This window comes from Urocitellus parryii, chromosome 3 (assembly GCF_045843805.1).
Source record: "Urocitellus parryii isolate mUroPar1 chromosome 3, mUroPar1.hap1, whole genome shotgun sequence".
In the NCBI taxonomy this organism is placed as follows: Eukaryota; Metazoa; Chordata; class Mammalia; order Rodentia; family Sciuridae; genus Urocitellus; species Urocitellus parryii.
In genome coordinates this window covers 155,374,977-155,382,634 of record NC_135533.1, presented here as the reverse complement: position 1 = coordinate 155,382,634, position 7,658 = coordinate 155,374,977, and the positions used below count along the sequence as shown (strand labels likewise).

Below are 7,658 nucleotides of genomic sequence, written 5' to 3'. Positions count from 1 at the left end.
CTTCATAAATTGAAAGCATCAAAAAGTATATCATTATTATTATTTTTAAGTACTGGAGAATGAACCCAGAGGTGCTTTACTACTGAGCTATATTCTGGGCCCTCTTTGTTCTTTAATTTTGAGACAGGGTTTGCTAAGTTGCCCAGGCTGGCCTTGAACTTACAGTCCTCCTGCCTCAGCCTCCTGCATCTTTGGGATTACAGGCATGCTGCCACAATGCCTGACTTCAAAATTGTATTTAATCCATTTAACCTACTGAACATCCTAGCTTACAACACAGCACACTGGAGTGTTGGTTGTTTCCTTTTGTGATCTCGGCTGACTGAGCTACAGCTGCTACTGCATCATTGTGAGAGGATCATATTGCATGTTTTCCAGAGAAAACATCAAAACTCACAACTCAAAGTATGGTTTCTACTGAATGCACATCACTTTTGCACCACTGAAAAGTCAAAAGATTTTAAATACAACAAAGGTATGCCGGGGACCTTCTGTAGTTGAATAGGCAGCCTGAGGTCCACTTGTTATGCTAAGTAAACAAATCAATGCATCAATGAAAGAGGTAAAATGAAAGATTTTTTTGTGGATGGCAATGTTCTGGAATCCTCAGGGTCTCTATGCAGGCTCCATGCTTGCCATCTGGTATGCCTCCATGAAATGCTTTCTAGTTCTAATGATTCCCCTGCCCTGCTTACCAGAGTAATTATAAAGTATTAAAAAACCTCTTGCTTGGGCTGGGGTGTGCCTCAGTGGTAGAGTGCTTGCCTAGCATACATGAGGCCCTGTGTTCCATCCCCAGCACCAAAACCAAAACGACAAAAAATATCCAAACAAGCTAAAACACCAAAACAACAAAAACCCCTCTTGTACCTGTCAAGAGAATGCTGCATCTTAGAAATTCCCTGGTATACAAGGAACACTACCTGAATCCTGGATCACAGGGACACCCTTCATCTGGCCAATCTCAGAGGCAGGGTTGCCATGGCAGAGCTGGGGAAGTCTTGGCCTCCATCCTGGGTAAAGCTTTGCCTTCCTGCTCCAGCCTGAGGGGTTGTGGTCTTGAGCTTTTTCTCCAATGTCTGGTTTGTTTTCAACACTGGAGTTAGGTCTGGAGTTAGGCTCATGCTGTGAATTCACCCTGGCCAAGAAGTCCTGGCAAAGGGTCCTTGGGCTGAGGTGCAGAAGGGCAAGCCTGGAAAGGTCTGGGGTCCATAGGTGGTAGCAGCAGCAGCAGTTAACACTATGTAGACTCAGGGCCTTTTGCAGGAGACATTCCACTTGGGAGATCACACCATCTGATTTCTGTTGTGTGTGGCTGCTGCTTGAGGTAGGACGGAGATGGGATGTTGAATGGAGGCTGCTGCTGTGCTGTTCACTGGCACTGAAGACCAGAGCAGTGGGGCTCTTTCAGGGGCCTGACAGGGCCTCCAGAAACAGAAACATACCCCTGCTCTCTCCAAGGAAAAAGAAAACTCAAAGCAAACAAGACACACAAGAAGGAAAGGAGTGAACTAGCAAGCCACTAAGAGGCAGAGCCTGTCATCAGGCAAAGGCCCAAGGCAGGGGGGGGTCCTGCCTGAAATCAGTGAACCACTGAGCAGCAGGGTCAAGAGCAGAACATCTCTCTGCCTTGGACCCCAGGCTTTCTGTGCATCCCAGTAGAGATCTTTCTCCTTTTAAAATCAAGCTAGTCCCTGGCATTTGTACAAAGACCAGGTCTCATCATAGTTCAGCAGTAAGGAAGCCTCACAGGGATGCTACCCAAACCCTGGCTGTCCCTGAGATGCCCTGTGGTGGCATCTCAGGGGTGTATCTGCTTTCCTTTTGGAGCTCCTTTGCCAGCAGAGATATTTTGCTTTCATCTCAGATGGGGCATTCTATGATGACAGCCTGTTCTTAAATGAAAATAGCAGGTGCTTGCACAGGCATGCAAACCTGGGTTAGCATGTCAATGTCAGAAAGGTAAGCAACAAAGGGTGGCCAGAGGGTGTGTCCATGCCAGTTCCATGTGGCCTCAAGGTTCCTGTGTGCTTGAGGATCTCCCTTCCCTTTAGAGGGATGCCAGAGAGAATCAAGTGGGGCTTGTCCTGGGCCCCTGCCTTCCAGGGTCCAGGGAGGGATGGTTGTGTTGAAGTGCACTGACTGCTGGCTTCCAGTGTCCCCAGCCTATATCATTGGTCAGAGAACAGAGAAACAAGTCAGAGGTGAGGCATTTTATTTACTCTTCAGTCAATGACCTCATTGGCCTTTTTCTCCCCTTCTGAATTTCATTAAAATGTTCTTTGTGTGGTCTGCATGTGACTGGCAGCAGTGGGCTCTTTCCGGAGAATTTAACAGCGAGGCCCCTGTAACTTCTTGCCCCATGCTTCTCCCTTTGGAGAAGCCCTTTAAATGCTGTGTTCCCAGACTCTGCTCCCAGGGGTGGAATTTGATAACACTGATCCCTTGTTAATTCCCTTAATGCTTTCCTACCACACTTTCTCCTTTTAAAATCTGCTTTGGTCCCACATTTCCTTCCCAATCAACTGACACAGACATGAGGCAGCTGCCCTTGCTGATTTAGATTTTTATTTTCCATCTAGCAGTGATTGCATTTTCTAATACTATCGAAGTTGGTACCTTTAGTTCGTCCTTGTAGATATTTTCTTTGAAGCCCCTATGGCATTGTAATGTTTTCAATTTTTTTTGGGGGGGGGTACCAGGGATTGAACCCAGGGGCACTTAACCATTGAGCCATATCCCCAGCCCTTTTTTTTTTTTAAATCATTACATATTTTATTTGTAAATGTTTACATAAGTACAGGGAAACTAAATTTTTGAGACAGTGGATGTTATTAGATTATCATCAGTTTATTATAAAAGAGACGTGGAAATTATTTACATGATGAAAGGTTTCAGCACTTCAGTGGAATGAGCAGCTTCACAGGACGCCATTTCAACGGTGATTTGTTTCAGTCTACATACTTTCCAAGAATGTCACCATCTCTAAATAAGAAATAATCCTTGTTATCTAGAACTACTTTGGTGCCTCCATTCTCTGGGAGAATTTTATCTCCAACTTTCACACTACTGGCGGAATCTCCCCACCCTTTCCTTTAGAGCCTGATCCCACAGTTACTACTGTCGCTTGCAATACTTTTCCTTGAGATTTTTCTGGAAGCATAATGCCTCCTTTGGTTACAGTTTCACATGCACTCCTTTCGACCAATACTCGGTCAAAAAGTGGAAGAAACTTTCTAAGTGCTTGTCTGGCCGTGACTCACGCCACTACAGCTCGGACTCTGCTCTCATGCCACCGCCACAGAGACCCACAGTCCGGCCCTTGGAATACGTGAAAAGGCCTCCCCAGCCCTTTATTTATTTTATTATTATTATTTTTAGTTGTTAATGGACCTGTATTTTATTTATTTATATGTGGTGCTGAGAATTGAACCCAGTGTCTCACACATGCTAGGCAAGCACTCTGCCACTAGCTATAGCCCCAGCCCCCCAGCCTTTTTTTGTATTTTATTTAGAGACAGGGTCTCAGTGAATTGCTTAGGGCCTTGCTAAATTGCTAAGGCTGGTTTTGAACTCGCAATCCTCCTGCCTCTGACAACTGATTTATGCAACTGACAACTGATTTGTTACCTTCTAGTCTTACTATACAAGACAGGTATTGGCTCCCCTGCTCCTTCTGGCCAAACTGCTGGGATTATAGGTATGTGTCACCATTCCTGGCCGATTTTTCCCTCTTTATAGTTGTTAACTAAAATTGAATGCCTAATTACTGCAATACTGCTGCCTTCCCCTCCTTGTTTATTTGTATGGTTTCTCCACTGGTCTTAACAATTCCTCCTGTCCTTTTAAACCAGGAGGATGACCTTACCCAACATGACAGGCTCTCCTGCATGGACCATGAGATGGGCAGGTGACCTGTGCCCATCTCAATCTGTAGTGGAGGTGCTGACAACCATTGTGGCCTTGCTGTTTCTTTGATTGCTTGTTCTTTTGTGACACATTTGTTCTTCTCTCTGGTTTCTCTCATCATCTGATTCATAAATAAAATGTTCTGGCAGAATATTATGCTATTTGGTGGGTGGCAGATAGGTAAGGGATGCAGGTAGTTTTTAGATTTCATTTCAGGGAAGGGCAATAGTGATAAGTATTCAAAAATGCAAAAACCTGAGCATGACATATTACCAAGCTACAGTCCCAGCCCACTGGCTCTTGGAGCTGTTCTCATGTCTCTGGTGCATGTCTCTTGCTGCGGTCTTGGATTATGGTTGGTTCCATCTCAAAAAACCCACATTTCCTAGCTTATTAAAGTTTAGCCAGCTCCCCATGAAGTGGGAATACTTTATAATTTTAAAAGGAAGTAATGGCACTTTTGGACAGAGAATAAAACAAATCTCTGGGCTTAGGGGAATGTAGATTTATGGGCTGGTAATGTGGCCATTGACTCCTTGCCTGCCTCTTCTAAATTGGCCTCAGAGTGACCCTAAAGGGGGCTGAGGATGTAGATCCATGGTAGCATGGCTTGCCTAACAAGGTTCTGGGTTCAATTCCCAGCACTCTAAAACAAACAAAAATGGAAAAACAACTAGAACAAGGATCCTCTATGTGTAGATAGCCTGTGTGCCTACATTGCCAATCTGCAACATAACTTCCTCCAGTGCCTTGTACTGGGCTTGAAAGCTATGGCCCTGGTTCAAGTGTCCCAGGTTGCACAACTTCCACTCCCTCTTGCTCCTTCATATGCTTGGCTTCTATTGCCAGATTCCCACCACAAAGATGTGCCCTCCATGGCCCAACAGGCAGCTTCCTCCTACCATTTATGCAACTGACAACTGATTTCTGTTACCTTCTAGTCTTACTATACAAGACAGGTATTGGCTCCCCTGCTCCTTCTGGCCATTCAAGAGTAATCCTTCCTGATGGAGAAACTTTGGATTGGGTAGAGGGTAGTGAGGGGAGGGGAGGGGGTAAGGAGGTAGGAAACATGGTGGAATGAGACAGACATCATTACCCTAAGTACATGTATGATTACACAAATGATGTGACCACATCATGTACAACCAGAGAAATAAAACGTTGTGCTCCATTTGTGTACATTGAATCAAAATGCATTCTGCTGTCCCGTATAAGCAGTTAGAACAAATAAAGAGTAATTCTTCCCAATCAGGTGCTTTTCTTACCTAATATTTTAATTGAGAAGGTCCTGAATTCCTGGGCTCAAGCCATTGTTTTGCCTTATCCTCAGGAACTGACTACTGGTGTGTGCCACTGTGTCTGGCCCTTACCAAATATTTTGACTCTTTTTTCCCAAGTTTGTGTTTACAGCATTATTGTTCTAAATCCTTGAGCTGAAACCGCTGGGCTTCCTATCCTCGGGACCCAGACCAGCACATCACAGGCTGCAGTTCCCAACTGTGTCCCATCACCTGAGGGTGAATATCTTATACAAAGAATTCCCTTAAACTAATTTCCTCTTTCGGAAGAGGAAATTAAGAAACAGAATGAAGGAAGAACTTCCCCGAGCATCAGGGATTAAAGATATTTTTCATTTCAAGCACAAAAGATCCTGCCTATTTTCCATGTTTGTCTGCACCACTATAATGGTTCTCAAAGCCCATGAGAAACTTGATGGCCACTCAGAGTGTCTGATCTTCTCAGAATGGGAAAGTTATTTTTAGATAAATTACTTTCCACGTTCCTGTTATCATCAAGCTTTTAAATTCACACTTTATGTATCATCATAGAAATATCACAAAGATACTGGACATAGGTCTTTTTGCCCTTTATATAGATGAAAAGCTCTCCCCTTTTTCTCAAACTTACAACTCCAGGGATTCTGTGAAGATGGAGGAAATCCTTGATGCAGCCGAGCCATTGGCTCTGCAGGTCTATGGCAGGAACTCAGTAAGTGTATGCTGAATTGATCCGAAAGCATATTAGTAAACTGAGGCGAGACCCATGGTTTCTTCCACTCAATAACTTGCAACTGAAATTGAATAAGGTCTCTTTCTCCTGGCTACCCATCTTTTAAAATTGGTGCTGGGGATTAAACCCAGGGCCTTATGCACACATCCCCAGCCCACCTACCTACCATCTTAATATCACTATCCACAAAGGTGACACATCCAATGCGCTGATCTTACAGCCCTACCACAACAAATTTCTGCTCCCCATATACAGTTCAGGTTTGTTTCTGAGTTACTTCATTTAAACAAACCTGAAAACGAGGCAGGTATCTGATCATAGTCTCCCATCATGTCTGCTTCGTGGGTGTTCACCATGTGATCTCTACCCATCTACTGCAGCTCCTTCCCCCTAGTTCTATGGCCTCAGTCTTACCACTCCATCTCATCCCCTTGGTCCTTCCCTTTGCCCCGCCCAGCTAATGATATATATGAACAATGTCCTATTGCATCACTGAGGCCTCTCTCAGTGGTGGACAGTTCTCATTTCCATTTCTTAGGAGGATCTTCCTCATCCTCACACACTTCACCCAAAAAGACATGTTACGGGGCATGACCTGTTTCTTCCTTTTTACCTATGAAATGAATGTCTTTAGCCATCCTTGGCCAAACTCAAAGAGTGAGGCTGTGCCCATCTCCACCTCCCTCTTCCCCTTGGCAAGCCCAGCCCCAATCCTCCATCTCCTCTTCCCTGATAGTGCCTTCCTCTTAGACACACTCAGAGATACCACTGTCCCCCTCATAATGAGTTTTTATGAAACTCATTCCTTCACTGCTCCCTTTGGGATACCCCCAAACCCTGATCCTTCTGCCTCACCCTGGGGCCTCAGAGGTGTGATTCCCTCCTTGCTTCCACCTCTCTGTGACCCGTTGCTTGGCTTTATTCTCTCCTCTCTCAGATGACCTGAAGTGACCTCTGCCCAGCTCTAAACACTTGGTTTTGATTAAATACAGCAGACAGTCCAGATGCTGGTCTACTGCCAACCAGAATTGGTATGCCATTACTAAGGAAGGAGCTCATTATCGGTAAAGTGGGGAAAACTGTGATTATCAGCTTTCTGTGAACAGACTGTGACTACTTTCTATTGGATTTGGACAACAACAAAGTGTTAACCCATCAAGGAGAAAGTGAATGTTATGTACCCTCAAGTGTTTCAAATGTCCCCTTGAAAACTTCCAGTTTAGGCTGTATTTCCCTGAAGAAAGTTTTTGGATAGGTTTTCCTTTCTCAGATCTACAGAAAGCAGTTTCTTTAGTAAGCAGACATTTTAATGCTCTAACATTTAATGAAATTAAAAAAAAAAAAGCACTTAAGAAGACTTGCTGTTTACTGAATTCTTGCTTTGAGGTAAATCACTTGAAAAAGTGATTTTTATAATCTTTACCACATACAAGGCAATTTTGGTTCTGCTTCATAGCTGACGGTCTGCCATGGCGAGACTGAAGCACAAACAAGTAGGAATGAGCAACCCAAAGCAGAGGGTCAGGCTGTGAACCTGGTTTAGGGGCCTGTGTTTTTTCCTACAATACTACATCAAAAACATTTCCCACCAGGGCACATGCCTATAATCCCAGCAATTTGGGAGGCTGATGCAGGAGGTTCACAAGTTCCAGGCCACCTTCCGTAACTTAACAAGACCCTGTCTCAAAATGAAAAAGGGAGGGGGATGTAGTTCAGTGGCAATCTGGGTTCAATCA

General features: G+C 44.4%; 1 pseudogene; it reads right to left on the bottom strand.

The window, feature by feature from the left end:
- Positions 1-2,837: 2,837 nt before the first annotated feature.
- LOC113191819 (10 kDa heat shock protein, mitochondrial pseudogene) lies at positions 2,838-6,278 on the bottom strand (annotated as a pseudogene).
- Positions 6,279-7,658: the final 1,380 nt, after the last annotated feature.